Below are 23934 nucleotides of genomic sequence, written 5' to 3' on the forward strand. Positions count from 1 at the left end.
AAATGAAACGAAACAACTAGTACAACAGGAAACTGGGATAGTGACTGAAGTGAAGAATTCAATAGATCAAATGAAAAACACAATAGAGAGCCTTACAAACAGAATGGGAGAAGCAGAAGAGAGAATATCAGACTTAGAAGACAGAGAACAGGAAAGGATACAGTCAGACCAAAGAAAAGACGAGGAAATTAGGAATCTAAAACATATTGTCGGGAATCTTCAGGATACTATTAAAAAACCCAACATTCGGGTTCTAGGAGTTCCTGAAGGCATGGAGAGGGAGAAAGGATTAGAAGGCCTTTTTAGTGAGATATTAGCAGAAAATTTCCCAGGTTTGGAGAAGGACAGAGAAATCCTAGTACAGGAAGCTCACAGAACCCCTAATAAACATGACCAAAAGAGATCCTCACCACGACACGTTGCAATTAAACTCTCCACAGTGAAACATAAAGAAAAGATCCTAAAATGTGCAAGAGAGAAACGTCAGATTACTCTCAGAGGATCTCCAATCAGACTCACAGCTGACTTCTCATCAGAAACTCTACAAGCTAGGAGGGAATGGCGAGATATAGCCCAGGTACTAAGAGAGAACAACTGTCAGCCCAGAATATTATATCCTGCAAAGCTATCATTTGTGAATGAAGGTGAAATAAAGACTTTTCATAACAAACAGAAATTGAAAGAATTTGTTGCCATTCGTCCAGCCCTGCAAAAGATGCTTAAAGATGTGTTACACACAGAAACAAAGAAACACGGTCATCAATATGAAAGAAGGTAAAGGAAGGAAACCTCACAGCAAAAGATCACAGGGAATTCAAAGCATATATTAGAACTTATCTTTGGCAAATGGCAGGGCAAAGTTACCACTTATCATTAGTCACATTGAACGTGAATGGCCTGAACTGTCCAGTTAAAAGACACCGTTTGGCTGACTGGGTTAAGGAACAAAACCCATCTATTTGCTGCTTACAAGAAACACATCTTTCCAACAAAGATCCATACAGACTGAAAGTGAAAGGCTGGAAAAAGATATACCATGCCAACAGAAATGAAAAAAGAGCAGGCGTAGCCATCTTAATATCAGACACCATAAACTTTACTACAAAAACCGTTAAGAGAGACAAAGAGGGACACTACATAATGATTAAGGGATCAATTCAACAGGAAGATATAACAATTATCAATGTATATGCACCTAACTACAGGGCACCGGTCTATTTAAAAATTTTGTTAAGGGACTTAAAGTGAGACTTAGACCCCAATACAATAGTACTGGGGGACTTCAATACTCCACTCTCAGAAATAGACAGATCAACAGGACAGAAGATCAACAAGGATACAGTAATTTAAACGACACTATAGCCCAAATGGATCTAACAGATATATACAGAACTTTCAATCCTACATCTAAAGACTTTACATTCTTCTCAGCAGTACATGGAACCTTCTCTAGGATTGACCACATACTAGGCCATAAAGCAAGTCTCAGCAAATTCAAAAGAATTAGAATCATACCATGCAGCTTCTCAGACCATAAAGGAATGAAGTTGGAAATGAACAACTCAGGAATCCCTAGAGCATATGCAAACACATGGAGATTGAACAACATGCTCCTGAATGAACAATGGGTCATAGAAGAAATCAAAAGAGAAATCAAAAACTTTCTGGAAGTAAATGAGGATAACAGCACAACATACCAAAACTTATGGGACGCAGCAAAAGCAGTGTTAAGAGGAAAGTTTATATCAATAGGTGCCTACATCAAGAAATTGGAAAGGCACCAAATAGATGAGGTTTCTATTCACCTCAAGGATCTAGAAAACCTACAGCAAACCAGACCCAAATCTAGTAGGAGAAGAGAAATAATTAAAATCAGAGAAGAAATCAACAGGATTGAATCCAAAAAACATTCCAAAAAATCAGCCAAACGAGGAGCTGGTTTTTTGAAAAAATAAACAAAATTGACACCCCATTGGCCCAACTAACTAAAAAAAGAAGAGAAAAGACCCAAATCAATAAAATCAGAGATGAAAAAGGAAATGTAACAACAGACACCACAGAAATAAAAAGAATCATCAGAAATTACTACAAGGACTTGTATGCCAGCAAACAGGGAAACCTATCAGAAATGGATAGATTCCTGGACACATGCAATCTACCTAAATTGAACCAGGAAGACATCGAAAACCTAAACAGACCCATAACTGAGACAGAAATTGAAACAGTAATAAAGGCCCTCCCAACAAAGAAAAGCCCAGGACCAGATGGATTCACTGCTGAATTCTACCAGACATTTAAAGAAGAACTAACTCCAATTCTTCTCAAACTATTCAGAACAATCGAAGAAGAGGGAATCCTCCCAAATTCTTTCTATGAAGCCAGCATCACCTTAATTCCTAAGCCAGAAAAAGATGCAGCACTGAAAGAGAATTATAGACCAATATCCCTGATGAACATAGATGCAAAAATCCTCAATAAAATTCTCGCCAATAGAATGCAACAACACATCAGAAAGATCATCCACCCAGACCAAGTGGGATTTATCCCTGGTATGCAGGGATGGTTTAATGTGCACAAGACAATCAATGTGATACACCACATTAACCGACTGCAGAAGAAAAACCATATGATTATCTCAATAGATGCCGAGAAAGCATTTGATAAAATACAACACCCGTTCATGATGAAAACTCTAAGCAAACTGGGTTTGGAAGGAACATTCCTCAATACAATCAAAGCAATCTATGAAAAACCCACAGCCAACATCCTATTGAATGGGGAAAAGTTGGAAGCATTTCCACTGAGATCTGGGACCAGACAGGGATGCCCACTCTCACCATTGCTATTCAATATAGTTCTGGAGGTTCTAGCCAGAGCTATTAGGCAAGAAAAAGAAATTAAAGGGATACAAATTGGGAAGGAAGAACTCAAACTATCCCTCTTTGCAGATGACATGATTCTTTATTTAGGGGACCCAAAGAACTCTACTAAGAGACTATTGGAACTCATAGAAGAGTTTGGCAAAGTAGCAGGATATAAAATCAATGCACAAAAATTAACAGCCTTTGTATACACAGACAATGCCATGGCTGAGGAAGAACTTCTAAGATCAATCCCATTCACAATAGCTACAAAAACAATCAAATACCTTGGAATAAACTTAACCAAGGACGTTCAAGATCTCTACGATGAAAATTACAAAAGCTTAAAGAAAGAAATAGAAGAGGATACCAAGAAATGGAAAAATCTTCCATGCTCATGGATTGGAAGAATCAATATCATCAAAATGTCCATTCTCCCAAAAGTAATTTATAAATTCAATGCAATACCAATCAAGATACCGAAGACCTTCTTCTCAGATCTGGAAAAATTGGTGCTGAAATTTATATGGAGGCACAAGAGACCTCAAATAGCTAAAGCAATCTTGTACAACAAAAACAAAGCCGGAGGCATCACAATACCAGATTTCAGGAAATACTACAGGGCAGTTGTAATCAAAACAGCATGGTACTGGTAAAGAAACAGATGGATAGACCAATGGAACAGAATTGAAACACCAGAAATCAACCCAAACATCTACAGCCAACTTATATTCGATCAAGGATCTAAAACTAATTCCTGGAGCAAGGACAGTCTATTCAATAAATGGTGCTGGGAAAATTGGATTTCCACATGCAGAATCATGAAGCAAGACCCCTACCTTACACCTTACACAAAAATCCACTCAACATGGATTAAAGACCTAAATCTACGACCTGACACCATCAAGTTACTAGAGAACATTGGAGAAACCCTTCAAGATATTGGCACAGGCAAAGAGTTTCTGGAAAAGACCCGGGAGGCACAGGCAGTCAAAGCCAAAATTAACTATTGGGATTGCATCAAATTGAGAAGTTTCTGTACTGCAAAAGAAACAGTCAGGAGAGTGAAGAGACAACCGACAGAATGGGAAAAAATATTTGCAAACTATGCAACAGATAAAGGGATAATAACCAGAATCTACAAGGAGATCAAGAAACTCCACAAAAACAAAACCAACAAACCAATTAGGAGATGGGCCAAGGACCTCAATAGACATTTTTCAAAAGAGGAAATCCAAATGGCCAACAGGCACATGAAAAAATGTTCAAGGTCATTAGCAATCAGGGAAATGCAAATCAAAACCACACTGAGGTTCCACCTCACCCCGGTTAGAATGGCTCACATTCAGAAATCCACCAACAACAGATGCTGGCGAGGATGTGGGGAAAAAGGGACACTATCCCACTGTTGGTGGGAATGCAAGCTGGTCAAGCCACTATGGAAGTCAGTCTGGAGATCCCTCAGGAACCTGAAGATAACCCTACCGTTTGTCCCAGCCATCCCACTCCTTGGAATTTACCCAAAGGAATTTAAATTGGCAAACAAAAAAGCAGTCTGCACCCTAATGTTTATTGCAGCACAATTCACAATAGCTAAGACCTGGAACCAACCTAAATGCCCATCAACGGTAGACTGGATAAAGAAATTATGGGATATGTACTCTTTAGAATACTATACCGCAGTAAGAAACAACGAAATCCAGTCATTTGCAACAAAATGGAGGAATCTGGAACACATCATGCTGAGTGAAATAAGCCAGTCCCAAAGGGACAAATACCATATGTTCTCCCTGATTGGTGACAACTGACTGAACACCAAAAAGGAAACCTGTTGAAGTGGAATGGACACTATGGGAAACGGTGACTTGATCAGCATAGCCCTGACTGTTAATGAACAACTTAATACATTATCCCTCTTAGTAGTTTTTTTGTCTGTTCTACTTAATATGACTGGTTTAATTCTGTAATTAATTCAGTTATTCTTAAGTGTTGAAATTTAACTGAAATGTGATCCCTGTTAAACATAAGAGTGGGAATAAGAGAGGGAAGAGATGTATAATTTGGGACATGCTCAAGCTGACTTGCCCCAAATGGTAGAGTTAGAAACATACCAGGGTACTCCAATTTAATCCCATCAAGGTGGCATGTACCAATGCCATCTCACTAGTCCAAGTGATCAATTTCAGTTCACAATTGATCATAATGAAAGGACTAAGAGTCAAAGGGAGCACATAAGCAAGTCTAGTACCTGCTAACACTAACCGATAGAATAAATAAAGGGGAGAGTGATCCAACATGGGAAGTGAGATACTCAGCAGACTCATAGAATGGCAGATGTCCTAAATAGCACTCTGGCCTCAGAATCAGCCCTAAAGGCATTCGGATCTGGCTGAAAAGCCCATGAGAGTATTTCAGGCATGGAAAGCCAAGACACTCTGGCAAAAGATCTCTGTGAGTGAGATCTCAGTGGAAAGAACAGGTCTTCAAAGAAGGAGGTACCTTTCTCTGAAGGGAGGAGAGAACCTCCACTTTGACTATGACCTTGTCTAAACAAGATAAGAATCGGAGAACTCAGAGGGCTTCCATAGCCTTGGAAACTCATGACTGGAGCATAGGGAGATTACTGATGCCATAGACAGGAGTGTCAATTGGTAAAGTCAACAACAGGAGTCACTGTGCACTTACTCCTCATGTAGGATCTCTGTCCTTAATGTGCTGTGCATTGAAATTTAATGCTATAACGAGTACTCAAACAGTATATTTCACTTTGTGTTTCTATGGGGGTGCAAACTGTTGAAATCTTTACTTAATGCATACTAAACTGATCCTCTGTAAAAAAAAAAAAAAAAAAAAAAAAAAAAAGAAAAAACTATCAACTCCCAACTTGACTCTCACTGGGATTAAACATGACAATAGGTCTGATCTGATTTCACCATCATAAAAAAAAAATCATCTATTATTTTTCACTTTATGTTTCTGTGTGGGAGCAAACTGTTGAAATCTTTACTTAATGTATACTAAGCTGATCTTCTGTATATTATGATAATCGAAAATGAATCTTGATGTGAATGGAAGGGGAGAGGGAGTGGGAAAGGGGAGGGTTGTGGGTGGGAGGGACGGTATGGGGGGGAAGCCATTGTAATCCATTATTCGTACTTTGGAAACTTATATTCATTAAATAAATAAAAAAAAATAACATGTAATTTCTTCTTGAGAGCTGGACATGTTGTGTCAATTCTAGAAATCAGAATTTTCTGCATCGCAAAAACTGTTGTTTTTCCTTGACAAAGCCTGCAACTGCATACTTATTTAGAAATTTTTAGATTATTTTAGCAAAGGATATATTTCCTGTCATGTGACCACTCAACTCTTGTTCTGTTTTCTTTGCTACTGATTGTCGCGTCCCTCGACCAGCAAGGAAGACACGACCCGAACTCTTCTTCCAGCAGTTTATTCAGGAACCTTTTACAAACTTCTTCTTCCACCTCCTTTCCTCTCCCCTCCCTCTTATAGCCATCAGCGCACCAATCAAAAGCAGCCAAGTGGCAAGCATTGATTGGTACAGCAATGTGGAAGCCAGAAGGGAGCTCAGCCATCTCCTTATTAGGAGTTGTTTGTTTCTCGCCAGTCCTTCCAGGGGAAAGGAGCCGGCGCCATCTTTAGGGCGCAGTGCAATGGCTCCGCACAGTTCCCCCTTTTTGTTTTAGAACCAGGCATCTAAGGATTACAGGAGAAGGTAGGGGTCTGTCCCCCACTGCCAGGCATCCACCTGGAACAGCATCCTTTTTGCGAGGGTGGGATCTGGGATGCCAACCCACATGCAGACAGACTTGCCTTCCAGAGAACGTAATGGCTCATTCTCTCCGCAGTGCTTTGCCTCGCACCCTGCACCCATGCCTAGCATTCAAGGAAGGCCAGCCATGCTTGCGGTGATTGTCCAGCCTCAAGGGCATAAAAGGCTTGAGCTATCATGGCCAATTCCCGCCGATGAGCTGTCCTCATCCTGCACAAACACCACAGGCAAAATAACACAACAAGTAACAGCAACCCCGTCAAAGCTCCAAGTCCCGCCCACTCCTTCAGGCTGGAGACGGCTGTGCGGATCCAGGATGACAATCCAGATGTGAAGGAGACATCCACATGCGTGTAGTTGATGGTGACCACGGCAAGGCGCAGTTGCTTCAAGGTGTAGTCAAATTCCGCGGACCAATTCTGCAAGAGCATCTGAGACAACTGTTTAGAGTAGTTTGCTGCCTGAGTCATGTTATCATACTGAACAGAGGTCACACACAACCCTGAAAATTTCCACTCACATTTATCCGGGGAGAAAATGTAAAGTATCCTTTCTTTGCCCAAATGTTATTGCGCCCTTGACATCCCGCCACGGCAAGATACCATCCCCACGATTGCCATAGCAACGAGGGGCCCATCGTGGCTGAGAAGGAATGGTAGACCCCTGGTCCTTCTTCTCCATGGCAGGCCACCATCCTGATATCCAGGAAGCATTGGCCAATCCAGGGGTTGTTGGAAAATCTACCCAGGCTGCAGATTTATTATAGAACTTTATGCAAGAGCTATTTTCATAAGTAATATTATTACTAATCAAAAAAGATAAACTGCCTTCTAAGGTGTAATTTCCTGCAGGTGCATATTGAGAATCTGTATCCATGGGCAAGTAAGGGACTCCCAAGGTAAGATTGGTGGCAAAAAAGCAAGGGAACACTTGAGCGTTATACATCACCGGCATCGGCTTTGGGAATACTGATAGAATCCCCCATCTCTGCTCCACCTGTGTCCGCTGCATTTGAGGTAGAAGTATCAAAAGCAACAGCAGGATTCTCCTCGTGGCAGACCCGCCTGACCGCTCGCTCCGGAACCCACACCGGGTAATGTTGATCCTGTGGAAAAACACAAACAGCACCTCGTGCCCATGCCAGCACAGGATCAGGGCCACGCCACTGGCCCGTCAAGAGATCTTTCCATTTTACCAACCCTCTACTTGGGTTTCCTTGTTGCTGATGCCTGTCCGCGGCTGAGTGCCCATGCACATCCAAATTTAAAAAATTAATTGTAAATAAGACTAAGGCAATTCTCTCTCTCGGGGTGCGGCTATAGCCAACTCCCCCTTTTTGTTTTAAAAGATATTCTTTCAGTGTGCGGTGTGCTCGCTCAATTATGCCCTGGCCCTGAGGATTGTATGGCAATCCATGGACAAGTTGAACCTCCATTTTTTGGCAATAGGTGGTAAAGGTTTGAGAGGTATAGGCCGGGCCATTATCAGTTTTTAGCACCTGGGGTTTCCCCCAGGCGGCCCATGCATCCAGACAATGAGCAATCACCTGATGTGTAGATTCACCACTGAGGGGAGAGGCATACATAATGCCTGAGCACGTGTCCACTGAGACATGAACATATTTCAATTTCCCAAATTCCGATACATGGGTCACATCCATCTGCCATACTCTCCCAGGCAGTAACCCTCTAGGGTTTATGCCAACACTAGGTTGCGCACGAGTAACAGCACAGTCAGCACAATCAAGTACAATCTGTCTGGCATCTGCGCGGGAAAGATGAAATTTCTGCTGCAAAGCACGCACGTTGACATGAAAAGATTGATGGAAAGCTTTAGCAGCCTCTGCAGAAGTAGTAAAAAAGATGAATTCCTGTCTAGTACACAGGTCTACTTGCGCATTGCCTTCACATAAAGGACCAGGCATGCCTGTGTGGGCTCTAATATGCTGAGCAAAAAAGGGATTTTTCCATGACCAAAGCAACTGCTGGGCTATATGCAATAGGGATGCAATTGGGCTAGAAGGTTTAATCGGCCCTGCGGTTTCCAATATCTTTAATGCGTTCACCACATATAAGAAATCTGACAACAAATTAAAGGCAAAAGAGCACTGCTTAAGGACCTCAATAACTATTTTTAACTCCACAACTTGAGGTGAGCCTGGCTGAAACTGATGAAATACCGGGTCATTACCCTCTACCATATAAACCCCACAGCCTGTTTTTGACCCATCCGTAAATATATTTGGAGCACCTAGTAATGGCTCAGCGGCTGTAATTTTTGGAAATACTACCGGATGTTCTTTAAAAAATTGTAACAATGGACTTTTTGGTAAATGATTGTCTATAAAGCCTGGGAACCCACAGCAAAACACTGCCCAATCATCTAAAAGAGCACATAGGACGTTGACTTGTTTGGCATCATAAGGAACAATCACTTCACACAGCAATTTTCCAAAATATTGTAAACATTGTTGCAAACCTTCCAGTGCTAGCTTTGCCACCGCTGCCGGATAATACTCAATAGACTTGGCTGGAGAACTCCTTGGATGTATCCACAAAAGCGGACCTTCCTGCCATACTAGCCCTGTAGGTTGGTTAAGTGTTGGGAGAATGCATAATGACAATGGCAGATTTTCATTCATTCTGCATAAGAATGCCTCCTGTAATTTCTTTTCTACCTTCTCTAGGGCCTCCCTGGCCTCCGGAGTTAAGCACCGCGGTGAGTCCAACGCCGAATCACCGCGCAAAATGACATAAAGTGGCTTAAGTTCATAATTGGGAAGATTCAAATAACCCCTAACCCAATTTATATCTCCTAATAATCTCTGAAAATCATTTAGTCTTTAAACTATCTTTGCGCAATTCCACCTTTTGAGGAACAATTTGAGTACTAGTTATGCGGGATCCCAGATAAGTTGCAATGCTTCCTTTTTGAACCTTTTCAGGGGCAATAAATAACTTCTTACTTTCTAACAACTGAATCAAATATGCAAAGCCATCATCTAATACGAATTCGTCTTTTGCTGCTAAGAGGATGTCATCCATGTAATGGATGCATTTTAAGGAAGAAAATTTCTTACGTAAAGGCCCAATCGCTTGACCCACGAATAGCTGACACATTGTGGGGCTGTTAGCCATGCCCTGCGGAAGCACAACCCATTCATACCTCTGAATTGCACGCCGGCAAGGTAAAGGCAAACCTTTCACAATCCTTTGTATGTAGGGGTATGGAGAAGAAACAGTCTTTAATATCTATTATTATTATGGGCCATCCCTGTGGAAGTGTAGATAGAAGAGGCAGCCCACGTTGCACAGGCCCCATGACCTGCATCTGCATATTAATAGCTCTCAAGTCATGTAGCAACCGCCACTTCCCTGATTTCTTTTTTATTACAAAAATAGGAGTATTCCAAGGCGATACAGAGGGTCTAATGTGTCCTAAATTCAATTGTTCTTGAACCAATTGCTGTGCTGCGACCAATTTGTCTGAGGACAGAGGCCACTGAGGAACCCACACTGGGTCCTCGTGCTTCTAAGTAATGGGAATACCTTCCTCAGCGGCTCCTATGAAAAACCCAGCCCTTGGTGAGGAGGCCTCTGCACTACTTCAGTGGGCTCATTTCTTCCTTGTAAGAATTTTCCTATTCCATAATTCGGATGGTGTCCCATATCCTTCATCAATTTTTGAGAAACACTGGAGTATTCATTACTTAATTTATAGTTCATGTCTTTCAAAAGGTCTCGGCCCCATAAAGAGATAGGTAAATCCAAAACATAAGGTTGCACCGTGCCTGAATGTCCCTCTGCATCCTCCCAGTGCAGCATTACTGTGCTCATCTCAGGAGTTTCTGAATATCCCAGTCCCCGAAGGGATTGTGAGGATGCCTGCTTAGGCCACTTTGGAGGCCAATCCTTGGAGGCGATGATACTACGGTCTGCACCTGTGTCTAGTAGGCCAAGAATGTCCTTTCCATTTATTTTTATTTTTAATGTTGGTCTCTGGTCTAGTTCTAAAGACAAGAAGGTACAATCTACGCCTGTGGATCCAAAGCCTTCACTTCCTCGTTGTTTCTTTGATGCACTGAACTGCAAATGCTTGCTAGGAAGGATTACAAGTTGTGCAATCCTATCTCCTGGATTAATAGCTGTTATACCTCTAGGGGACTCAACCATGATTTTCACCATGCCAGTATAATCCGAATCTATGACTCCTGGATGAATTATGAGACCTTTCAAGGTAGAGGATGAACGTCCCAACAACAATCCCACTGTCCCTTCCTCTAGGGGTCCCTGAAAGTCTGACTCAATGGCTTGCACTCCCATTTTTGGTGTTAGTATGAGTCTGGCGGTGGCACAGAGGTCCAGGCCTGTGGAGCCTGCAGTGGCTCTCCGTGGTCTCTGGGATGTCTGAAGCTGGGCCACTGACTTTGCCTCCCCTGCTGCTGGTCCTGATGGGGGCCCTGATGCTGACTCTCGAATGCCCCATATATTTGTGGGCCCTGGGGACGAGGGCCCCGCTGCCCATTTTTTGGATGCACCCCACCATTGCCAGAAGCAAGGACGTTGCCGTCAATGTCCTTTACCAAGCGGCATTCATTAGCCCAGTGCTTTCCCTTCCTGCATTTTGGACAAATTCCTGGTCCTTCCTGTCTTTGTTCTTTGCCTCTTCCCCTTTGTGGACATTGCCGCTTCATATGTCCCATTTTTCCACAGCTGAAACATGCTCCAGCGTTCCCTGATCCCCTATTGCCCTTCGTGATTTGAAGGACTGCTGCAGTGAGGCCAGTGTTGGATAGCGGCCCTCCTATTTCCCTGCATTGTTTTATCCATACCTGAAGCCCATTGCTCTTCCATGGTGTTATAGCGGCTCTGCATTCCTTAGTGCACTGCTCAAAAACCAACTGTTCTATCAGCGGCATGGCGCGATCTGGATCTCCAAAAATCCTACCCGCAGCTTCCGCCATGTGCGCTACAAAGTCTGAAAACGGCTCAGTGGGTCCCTGTGTAATCTTTGTCAAATTCCCACCTACCTCTCCTCTGTTTGGTATAGACTTCCAAGCCTTGATGGCTATCTTGTTAACTTGTTCATACACTGCATGTGGGTAACCTGTCTGCTGGTTAGCGAATCTCCCTATGCCTAGCAGCATATCTCTGTCCCAATGCGGCTTCCCTGCTGCTGCATTTTCTGCCGCTTGTTCATTGGCAAAGTCAATCAGGAAAGCTCTGAAGTCTAAGTATTGTCCTAGTGACAATGCAGCACGAGCCAACCTGCTCCAGTCATTTGGAGTCATGCAGTATCTTTGAAGATTTTCTACTTGAGCCAGCGTGAAAGAGCCGCTGATGCCATAGGCTCTTACTGACTCCGCTACTGATTTGATTATCTTTATGTCGAGGGGTTCCTCGTACCTCTGCCCTTGCGGATCTTGGAAGACAGGATAGGCACTTAACAACTCCGCACCAACCTGTTTCCAGACTCCCGGACAGAAAGTCCGCCCTCTTCCTTGCACGGATAGAGGCTCATACTGAGGAGGAAAGGCTTCAGGCTCCTCCCCTAAGTTCCCCTGGAAAGTACCATGCTTAAGTTTCTTTTTTCCTTTTAGTTGCAACTTCCTCATTTGCCGATTTAATTCCCGTACTTGCTTTATATCAGACTCTTTGTTATCGCCACACTCTTCAGACTCACTGCTGCTTTCTGAGCTACTTTCTGCACTAGAACTACTTACTAAGGAGGGGCTGCGCAACTCGGAAAGATTGGGGTACAGTTTTTTCCTAGTTCTTTTCTGACTCTCCTTCAAAGTTTTCCCTTTTTCACTGGCAGCTCTCTCGGAGCACTCTTCCTGAAGCTCCTCCAAGGCAGCTTGACCGCTCAGAATAGCTTCACTACACTGCTCATCCTCGAGGCATGCTCGAGGTCTCACTCCCCCTTCAAGATTACCCTGTTCAAATGCAAAATCCAAATCCCTGCCTAGTTTGTCCCATGAAGGGATAGTAAGGCTTCCCGAAACCCCATACCAGGGTGCAATGGTATCGCAGTTACGTAAAAACCTATGCAACGTACTAGGCTTAAGTTTCAAACCGTTTTCTCGAAGCAGCGCATTCAGCGCCAGAAAAATTTGATGGGACTGTGAATTACCCATCGTCAAAAATTGTGCTCTTTCCCTGGCCACAGGTCAGAGCTCCTTCTGCTTTTGTCACAGAACTTCCTCTGCTTTAATCGCAGAACTACCCTCCCGCTATTATCGCAGGACTGCCCGCTCTTATCGCAGATCCCCACCTTATTTTCCTGGGGTACTTATCAGCACTGCCCTGACTGCAGGAAGTTCTGAGTTCGCGTTAGAGATGTTCCCCATACGGGCCACCAGTTGTCGCGTCCCTTGACCAGCAAGGAAGACACGACCCGGACTCTTCTTCCAGCAGTTTATTCAGGAACCTTTTACAAACTTCTTCTTCCGCCTCCTTTCCTCTCCCCTCCCTCTTATAGCCATCAGCACACCAATCAAAAGCAGCCAAGTGGCAAGCATTGATTGGTACAGCAATGCAGAAGCCAGAAGGGAGCTCAGCCATCTCCTTATTAGGAGTTGTTTGTTTCTCGCCAGTCCTTCCAGGGGAAAGGAGCCGGCGCCATCTTTAGGGCGTGGTGCAATGGCTCCCCACAACTGATCAGTGATGTGACACAGATTTTGTTAAAATTGGGTCCAGTAAGAATAGAAAAAAATATTAAAGTCACTCTGCTTCTTTAAATCTCTCACTTAATGCCCTGGAGAAGTTGTTGGAGCACATGGGATTGAAACAATGCCCAGCCCATCAGCAATCAAAAGGCACAACTCCTTGTTTTTAAAGGAAAATATTTCCCTTGCCCAGTCTGGGACCAGAAAGCCACACAGAAGCACAGGACACTGGCCCCAAAGTTGCCTGCCACAGAGCTGAGGTACAATGTATGTTAGCCTCTATTTATACATGAGACGCCAAAATTCCCTAAAATAGAGCAGGGAAGTTCTTCATCAAGCACTAGCCTGAAGACTGCAGGCGTCTGACGAGCATCCAGAGTCCTGAAATACTTGCCCCAGACAGATCCCTCAAGGTCAGTGATTTCCTTTTCCTGCAGGGACTGATTCCTGAACTTCCTGATCTAGCATGTTTGCGACATTGCTCCAGAATTGCCATCATAGCAGTATCACTGCTGTATGGTATGGAAAGTCTACCCCTTGGCTATTGTTTCATAGAGTCTAGCTTAATTATGACAGGTTATGTGCTAGTACCCAGTGAATCTCAAATCCACTTCCAAAGAAGGAAATGTTAGTATCGGTTTGTGAGCACATTGCTTGTCTTACTGATTCAAGAGAAATAATTGATGAACTTACCATTCTCTCTGAAGGCAAGATTACTGAGCAATCTGAGTGTCTTTGTGTAGCAACTTCATGTTTTGAGAGGATTTAGTTTATTTTCAGGGTGTTCATTATATTAAAAGGACATAATATGGATCAATTCAATATTATAAAAACATCACTAATGTAATACTGATTTAGGGACTGACCAAATGCATATGTCCTTTTCAACAGCTTACTCTCTTCTAAAGCACAGTGTGTGAGAAACTCCGTACAATTAGTCCCTTAGTCCTGGCATCAGGACTCCTGTTCTCTCCTTCGTCTGTGGCCCTGTGAATGTCTCAGATCTATCTTCATGACCACAGCATCTCTTCAGCTCGTGCCTCCTGATTCATTCCTGTGTGTGTCCCCCCGTCCATCTTGCTGGTTGCCTCCCTTCTGGACACAGTAGTGCTGACCTCATCTTTTCTTAACGAATCCATTATCATCTAGGTTTTGCTGCCATTGTTAGGGTCTAAAAAAAAAGCCCACCGCCCGAGGAACGACTCCAAGAGACTTTTTCTCTCATGCAACCAGCAAAGGGTTAAATTTATTGATCCAACATGTTGGGGCCCTCTGACAAGGACAGAGGAGCAGTGAGGAACTACAGCATAGGGTTTATAAAGGCAAAAACCGCAAAATCGGGAGGGGGGAGAGAATACACGGTTGTTAAGCTGTTGCTAAAATCTTACAATCAGCAATTATGATTTTAAGACATAGACAAATCACATCTTCATTATTAGCCCAGGTAACCCAGGTGCAACCTTTCTACTTTTAAGCTTGAGCAATCATGCTAGGGGGGTTTTGTGCGTTGCCAAGGGTGGTGTAGTGCACTGCTATTGTCCGACTATTTGAGATCATAGTTTCAGACCAGAGTCTCATGGTGGGGGGGGGGTGCTTTCCCAGAATGCAGTCTCAAGGGCTCCAAAATGGAGTCCCTACTGTCAAGGTGCTACTTTACTCTGTCTTATTTTCACAGCTGCACCAGGAAGGTTTAAACCTGTAAGCTTAAGCTTAACTTTTGACACCCGTACATATACAATTTTAACTCTTCACCATATCAGATTTCCACATATTTTACGTCTTAACAAATCAGCACATACTTTTATTCCATACCAATTTTTGACAGAAGACAAGATTAGAAGCTCTCAATTTGCACTCACAATATATTTCATGATATGCTCTGAACTTAGTCATAGATTTATTCATTAAGACTATCTTGTGGGGGCCGGCACTGTGGCATAGTGGTAAAGCCGCTGCCCGCAGTGCTGGCATCCTTTATGGCCGCCGGTTCTAGTCCCGGCTGCTCCACTTCCAATCTAGATACCTGCAGTAGCCTGGGAAAACAGGAGGAGATGGCCCAAGTCTTGGGCCCACACCCAAGTGAAAAGACCTGGAGGAAGCTCCTGTCTCCTCGCTTCAGATCAGCACAGTTCCGGCTGCTGTGCCTAATTGGAGAGTGAACCAGTGGATGGAGGACCTCTCTCTCTCTCTGCCTCTCCTTCTCTCTTGTATAACTCTGACTTTCAAATAGATAAAATGAATCTTAAAAAAAGATTTTGCTTGTGAATAAATAAAAGAAAGTGTAGTTAATACTGTCTTAAACAAACAGTGCTTCATTTACTTCAAATAAAATGTGAGTATTGTGGATTTAGTTTGATTTCCTGGCAAATAATTTGTCAAATTGCATCAAATCACTCTTAGGAAACCCATCTGGAGTTCACTCTTGAAAGCTTGGTAACCACTGTGTCTGATTTGTTTGGAGCTGGGACTGAGACAACGAGCACAACGCTGAGATACTCCCTCTTGCTCCTGCTGAAGCACCCCGAGGTCGCAGGTACGACTCAGAGAGGAGCAAACTGCATTCAGGAGAGAAGCTGGGGAGCTGAGGCTACTGTCCTCCACCTGGTTTGTGCTAGAGGAGTCTCACTGCTTAAAAACTTAAAAACTGTACTCTGTCCAGTGTAGTGATCAGAATAACACAGGAAACATTGTACAATGCAGGTGGAGATCCGAAAGAAGTGGAAACAGCATGGCAGGAGGAAGAGCAGTGATGTTCGGGGGCTGTGCTGGATCTCATGGGAGTGATGTGTGGCAGGCACAGCATTGCAATTTTTTTTCATAACAAAAAGACCCCATTGAGGAGTAGGTATAGTCTTGAGGCTACATTTCCTTGTTCTGACAACTCAGTGCTCTAATGCAGGGAAAAGGACAAGGAAGCTTTTCTTACTGAAAGCCAACATGAAATTCAGTGAGGCTTCCTTAGGTAACTCCAGTCTGAGTAGCTTTCTGAAAGTTTAGAGGCATAAGACAGCTATATCCTTTCAGTCAGAGGATGCACCCAAAATAATGTTATTACAACAGAAGTCTACTGCCCGAAAGCTTGCCTTGGATAAAACAAGATTGGGAGAGGTGGTAAAAATTATTTTATATTACTTAGAAAAATTCATTTGAAAAGTTATCTGGAAGAAGTTTAGTTTGTAGGAGGTAAGATAACACACTTTTTCCCTTGAGCAAACTCCCACTTAAAAAACAACTGAACAATTACAAATGTGAAATAGTGCTTTAAAGTAGAAGGAGGTGTGTACAGGAACTAGCTTGCAACTCTCCATTAAATGCCTGAAACTCCCAGAGCAGTTGCAGAGATGATCATTAGCTTGCAGAGAGGGAGAAGCTGTAACCCAAGTATGGTAGAGGAAGGGTTCAAGGATTAGAAGCTAATCTGTGTCCCTACATCCCCAAGGGTAAGGATTTGGAAATCCCAAGTGTCAACGAGGGTAGAACAAGAGGCTGAGACATGGGGCTGTCCTTGTCCCAGTTCCCCCCAAAATTCCTCTTCTCAGCTAAGTGCATTTCCCCTCAGGAAAAGGGAGTTCACTTTATGGGGACACCAAGCCTCAGAAGTCTTGTATTCTGGGACAGAGGAATGAGGTACAGGCTGTAAAGGGAGGTGTGGAAACTCCTGGAGTTCCCAGACCTTGAAATTCCTGAAATTCAGCAGCCCTTTCAGTGGGCAACTAGCTCCAGTGAAAACCTCCATATTTTTTTCTTCTTGATAGAATATTATTTCCAAGTGTTGGGCAAAGTAAGTGAAATAAAAACACCCACACTATACACAAGGTTATGAAGTTTCAGAACAGGAGAAAAAAAGAGAGAATCATCATCCATTTCAGAGAGAAATACAAAGTCATATTTAAAAGATTAGGACCTAGAACAGCATCAGAATTCTTAAGAATAACTATTATCTCATTAATAGAAAAAGGGTATCTTTAAACCTTCATGTTTGCAAAAAATTTACTTATCTCATTTTCTCAGAAAAACACTAGAGTAGGTTCTCCATCCAAATGTTAGAAACCACGCGTGACAAGTTGTAGGATCTAAGAATCAGAACTCCACAGGATGGTAGTGTCAGGAAGGTGCTGATACAAGGCTCCAGAGATAACTACTGCAGAGTGGACCAGGTATGTTGAGGTGGAATCGTTCTTAGAGGAGGAGCGCGGTGGGGGCAAGAGGCGCAGAGTCACCACACAGAGGCCAGGAGTCAGGTGAAAGTAGGCCTGAGGCAAGCAGCCTGCAGACTCATTTATTTCAGTTTGTATAGCAGCTTATATAGCCAAGGCAGCCAATCTGGTCAAGGGGCAGTCTATGCCCTAACCAATCACACCCTGTTGCCATGCAGTTTCCAAAGCCATCCAATCACAGCCTGTTACCAGTCAGGCTCTGTTGCCAGGCAATTTCTGAAACCATCCAATTACAGCCTGTTGTCAGTCAGGCTCCGTTGTCATGTGGTTTTGAAAACCATCCAATCACAGTCTGTTCCCAGGCAGACTCTGCTATCATGTGGTTTCTGAAACCATCCAATCACAGCCCTTTGCCAGGCAGTTTCTGTTGCCAGCAGCCATCTTGGCATGGCCTTCTCATTCCATCACACAGGTAGATTGGCATATGTGCGTGAAGACATCTAAAACAAGAATGAAGTGTCAAGTAGTTTTCAGTTTCCCAGTTACCAGAAAATTATTACTAGGAATCTTAAACAAGTCTCTGACCATCAGGAAATAAATCTTACCAGGAGATAGAAAATTGTAAATTGAAAAAATTATGACAAAATTCCATCCAAGAAAGTAACAAAAAACAAGCACAGAGAATTTTCTCACCAAGAAACTACATTTTTGTGCTCATAAATGATGAGAAAAAATGAATGTTGATATAACCAAAATGTGTGGTCTAAATATATACTGCTAAATGGAGTGACTGATGTCTGTGTCTGTTTGGTCATGTGTGTATATATGGGATAGAGATGGATATGAAAATTCTCATCTGTCTTACCAGAAAAATTTCAATATTATGTAAAAGAGAATAAGTAAGACATGCTCATTTTTAAAAATTATAAATATAATTATATATACTATAATTATAGTATATAATTATATTCCATTTATGAATGTAACTGATAACATTTGTTTAGGCTCTTTTGCACTTTCTCAGTAATGTTTTGTTTCCAGCAGAGTGGTTTGCAAATCATTTCTTAGCTTTAATCTTGGATAATTAAACTTATGTTTTTATTAGAAATATTTTAAACTTTTTTTTCCATTTTTAACATTATATATTGAAACATAACATATTTTCTTTTTTAAGATTTACTTTATTTATTTGAGAGGCATTGAGAGAGAGAGAGAACTTCTGTTTTTAGATCCACTTCCCAAGTGGCAGCAAAGCCAGGGCTGTCCAGGCTGAAGTCAGGAGCCAGGATGTTCCTCTAAGTTTCCCACGTGGGTGCAGGAGACCAGGTACCTAGGCTAATGTATATTGACTATATTTTCCTCACTAAATGTACGTATTATAAGAAAATACACATAGTTGGGTTTGAATGACTACTTATAGTTTGGGACTTCAGAACTTTTATTCATGAGATTGTGTGCTGAATAAGGATGCTATTTCAATTTTTATAGAAACTGAATTTATGTTTATACAAATGGCCTATTTTATATTGATTGTCATTTATGCTGTAATGATCAGGCTTCATTTTTTACTTTATAAATGTCCAATTGTTTGAGTAATATTTGTTGTAAATGCTACGTATATTCCCTGAACCATAGTGGTGAGCTGAGCCACACCACGAGTTAAGATTAAACTGTAATAAAGATCGCCCTCATTTTTAAAATGAAGAAAAGCAAACTGTCCAAAAATGATAAGTAGTCATGAGTTCCTACTTGCTACTGAGCTTGCTTTCACTTTAGAAGAGGTGATTTTTAAGCAGGTCAGATGTTTATTTGCATATGTCTTGTGAACAGGTTTCTGGACCTTTCACAAACCAACCAACTTCTGTCTGAAACCACACATGTGAGATGTGTGAAAACTGAACTGAAGGACATACAGCAGCATGTGGCAGTGGGAACCAGAGTCCAAGCTTGATGAGGAGCACAGTCACAGGTTTTGGCACCCACCAACCCACGTGCTCACATCAAAGATGCTGTCACAGGGCATTTAGCAAAATCACTGCCACTGCCATGAACTCATTTATGTTCTTTACTTGGTCTGTGTGGCTGGGGATGTCACTGATATTCCAGGGACTTGGGCTTCCCCTTCTGTTGATCAAAAATTGTCTTTCATGATTTCCACTGTTTATTTTTTTCCAGCTCAGTGACTTCTTTATACTTGGATTATCTGTGTCTGTGTTATCCAGGGCACAAACATCATAACATCACTGACATCCGTGTCACATGATGAAAAGGAATTTCCTAACCCAAAGGTATTTGACCCTGGACACTTTCTGGATGAGAGTGGCAATTTCAAGAAGAGTGACTACGTCATGCCTTTCTCAGCAGGTAATTAAATTCATATCCATGGAACTTCAGAGAAGAGGTATTCCATCAGTTGGTTCACTACCCAATTGGCCGCAACAGCCAGAGCTGCGCCCATCTGAAGCCAGGAGCCAAGAGGGAATCTGGCATTTTTCTCATGCACGTTTTAAAATGTCTTCTTTATGCTTTATTTTTTTTATTTATTTATTTTTTTTATTTTTATTTTTTTTTGACAGGTAGAGTGGACAGAGAGAGAGAGAGACAGAGAGAAAGGTCTTCCTTTTGCCGTTGGTTCACCCTCCAATGGCCGCCGCGGCCGGAGCGCTGTGGCCGGCGCACCGCACCGATCCGATGGCAGGAGCCAGGAGCCAGGTGCTTTTCCTGGTCTCCCATGGGGTGCAGGGCCCAAGCACCTGGGCCATCCTCCACTGCATCTCCCACAGCAGAGGGCTGGCCTGGAAGAGGGGCAACCGGGACAGAATCCGGCGCCCCGACCGGGACTAGAACCAGGTGTGCCGGCGCCGCTAGGCGGAGGATTAGCCTAGTGAGCCGCGGCGCCGGCCTATGCTTTATTTTTGAAAGCTTGTGTCCTGATTACGATCTCTTCTGATCATGTCTATTTGAGTTTTATGTGCCTTCTATACTAGTATGTCCCAATCTTTCTCCTACTTAATAAAGTTTTTTTGCTATGGGCCTTTTAATCCGTTCCCTCTTTCCACACCTTTTGGAACATTTAAGACACATATGTAAGGTTTTTTGAGAATATCCCATACATCTTGAACACTATTTTCAGTTTTTCTAATTTCTTCTTCTTGATTTTTTTGCCCCATCAAGATATTTCCAGAGACTTGTCTTCTAGCACAGAAATTGTTTCTTCTGTCCCACCAAGTCTGTTGCTAAGGTTTTCCATTGTATTTTTTATTTTTTATTTTACATATTGAATTCCTGTTTTTTCTTCAATATCTCTATCCTCTGGTAAAATTGTTCATCCATGTCAAATATGAATTTCTTTAACTCATGAATTTGCTTCTCATTGTTTTTGTGCAATCTTATGTTCATTATTTTGAATTTCTTTACAGGAATTTCATCAATCTCTTCATCTTCACATTTTAATATTGAAGTATTGTTGTGTTTTTTTCCGAGAGTCATCTCGTCTTCCTTTTTCATGTTTCTCATATTCCTGTATTTATTTTTAGGCATTTGTGGTTACACTTGTGATTTTTCTCCTCTGAGAAAAAGCAGAGTTAGAGAGAGGGAGAAATATATAGTCAGAGGGAGAGAGACAGAGAGAGAGAGAGAGAGAGAGAGAGAGAGAGAGAGAGAGATACTAATTTTCCTTTTGAATGTTCTCTTCACAATGGCCACAAAAGCCAGAAAAGGCTGGATCAGGCAGAAACCATGGGGCAGATACTCCATCTGAGGCCCCCATGTTTGTAGCAGAGCACCAAGCACTTGCATCATTTTGCCCTGCTTCCCCAAGTGCATTAGCAGGAGGCTGGATTGGAAATGGAGCAACCAGGACTCAAAGCAGCACTCATATGGGATGCCAGCATCTCAGGTAGTAGCTTACCATACAGTGTCACAATGGCTGCTCCAAGAGCCAAATAACATTCTGTTATCAGCTGGAACCACATGGTTCCTCCTCTGGAGCTGGTAATTTTCCTCTTTGTAAGTGATTAGGAGCACCACTTCCAGTGTTTATGAACTTTCCTTGCTCACTGTGTATACTCAATGTTGACAAGGTTACTGGGGCTTTGGGCTGTTGACACATTTCTCCATATTGAGAATCTTAAATTATTGGTTGATTGCATTCTTCCTATAGACACGTAATGGTGGTACCTAAGAGTTCTTCCTAGATGGTAAAAAGTGATTAAGACTTTCATCACACACCATGATAAAGATATTTAACTCCACGCCTTCATTGAAATTCTTCTATAGTTTTCCCTCACCTTGAAGTGTCATGTATAGAGATAAAGCACAGGACAGCACTCAAAGAACTCACACCAAATTGATGACTTGTTGAGTAAAGGAAGGGAGAGAGGGAGGGAGGGGGTTATTTTTAGTGCTATGAGAGATGGATGCATAGTCTGCAGGGGGTAGGGAGGAAGTATATGGAGAAAAGATATATGATTCTTGCTCTCTTATACTCAACTGTGAGGCATAGAATGGAGTATCCAACATTGTAATACCAAAAATAACTTTTCATCTGCCCCAAAAGAAGTAGACATCATGACCAGAAGAGAAAGGTAGCACAGTATTAAGGAGATATTGAATGGAAAAATCAGAATGGTCACTCTAATTGGAAGATGTTTGAAAATCTGCCAAATAACCATGAAGTTAGGGAACCAGTGGAAATTTTTCAGGATACCTGACAATGATTCCAGAGCACCCTGCTATTTTTCCAGTAATTGTCATATGTCTTGGATATTTATCCATATGTCTTCAATATATGTGCTTCCTTAATCCAGGCCTCTTGTTTCTTTATTCTTATGACCTTTGAAGTCTATTTCATATGTGGCACTGTAGATACCATGTTGACGTTAGAGACTGCTTTGATGATTCACACTTCAGTTTTCAAAAGAAAACAAAGAATTATGATTCCAGGTGATTCATGCTTCAATGAATCATAGACATGTTGTTGTGGATCCATATAGAGGGCAAGAGTTTTCAGTCTGAGCGATCATAATGCATGCAAAAAGGAAAGGGAACTTGACTTGGGTCCTGAATGTAGCATAAGGAAAACTGTTCTTATTCAGTCATTAAAAACAGTATAATGCAGGCCTGCACAGTGGCTCAATAGGCTAGTCCTCTGCCTGCGGCGCCAGCACACCCGGTTCTAGTCCCAGACGGGTACCGGATTCTGTTGCAGTTGCCCCTCTTCCAGGCCAGCTCTCTGCTGTGGCCCGGGAGTGCAGTGGAGGATGGCCCAAGTGCTTGGGCCCTGTGCCCACATGGGAGACCAGGAGCAGCACCTGGCTCCTGGCTTCAGATCAGCGCGGTGCACCAGCCACAGTGCGCCGGCCGCGGCGGCCATTGGAGGGTGAACCAACGGCAAAGGAAGACCTTTCTCTCTGTCTCTCTCTCACTATCCACTCTGCCTATCAAAAAAAATAGTATAATGCAAAACTTGAAACTTGATTGTGAATCAGAGATTGATGAAAAATGTGTATAGCTAGAGCTAAGAAGAGAGGTGGTGTGGGAATCAGATATCAGATGGGGAACAGGGAAGCAAATGATGTTTGGGTCTCTCAAAATACATGGAAATTTGAAATGTCAAATGAGCAGTGATAATTGAATTATTAATGGACTAATTCACAGTGTTGATGTTCAAAAAATATTTCTGAACTAGTGTTTGTTAATATTAGATGTTAAAATGGATATCAAGTTTGTCCAACTTTATCCTTTTGTCTATACAAACACCTTGTAAACCATCCATACATCAATCCAACCATCCATCCATCCATCCGTCCATCAATAACTGAATATTCTCTTTCTACCAGTTATAAACACAGTGTTTGCTGCATTAACAGTTACACACTGGAAGTGTTTACCTGCTGTATTTGTTATTTTCAGGAAAACGGATATGTGTGGGAGAGGGCGTGGCCCGCATGGAGCTGTTTTTGTTCCTGACCTCCATTTTGCAGAACTTTAAACTGCAATCTCTGGTTGAGCCAAAGGACCTGGACATCACTGCAGTTGTCAATGGATTCGCTTCTGTGCCACCTGCCTACCAGCTCTGTTTCAATCCTGTTTGAAAGGGGACAAACTGGCTGCCGCTGTGCTGTTGTCTGCCATCACCCTCTCCTCAGAGGTGTGTCAATCCCTTCCTTTATCAGAGGCATCCTTTCTAACTTCTCTCACATCTTACTATTCCCTCAGACCCGGTGAACACACAACCTCCATTAAAGGAATTTTGTGCGGTCATTTCACAAGAATGTCTGCTGTTCCCTATATTCTCCAACACTTACACAGATTTCCACATTAACTAATGCTATCAATACTGCTTTACCAAATATTATCACTGTAAAACAGATTTAATATTTAAATATGACAATTTAGACCTGTACTTCAGTCTCCACATTCTAAATTAAAAAAAAAATAATACTAATCCTAGGG

General features: G+C 42.4%; 1 pseudogene across 1 annotated transcript in view; it reads left to right on the top strand.

Moving 5' to 3' along the window:
• The window catches only part of LOC138845335 (cytochrome P450 2C5-like), a 40420-nt pseudogene extending 16486 nt beyond the window's left edge, over nt 1–23934 (top strand). Inside the window, exons 6-10 of the transcript XR_016222089.1 lie at nt 15722–15981; nt 16428–16448; nt 19130–19136; nt 19701–19842; nt 23392–23934. The product of XR_016222089.1 is annotated as a cytochrome P450 2C5-like (transcript). The remainder of the gene's footprint in view (nt 1–15721; nt 15982–16427; nt 16449–19129; nt 19137–19700; nt 19843–23391) is intronic.

Source organism: Oryctolagus cuniculus, chromosome 15 (genome assembly GCF_051225735.1).
Source record: "Oryctolagus cuniculus isolate XC-2025 breed Fujian yellow rabbit chromosome 15, ASM5122573v1, whole genome shotgun sequence".
NCBI classification, from domain to species: domain Eukaryota; kingdom Metazoa; phylum Chordata; class Mammalia; order Lagomorpha; family Leporidae; genus Oryctolagus; species Oryctolagus cuniculus.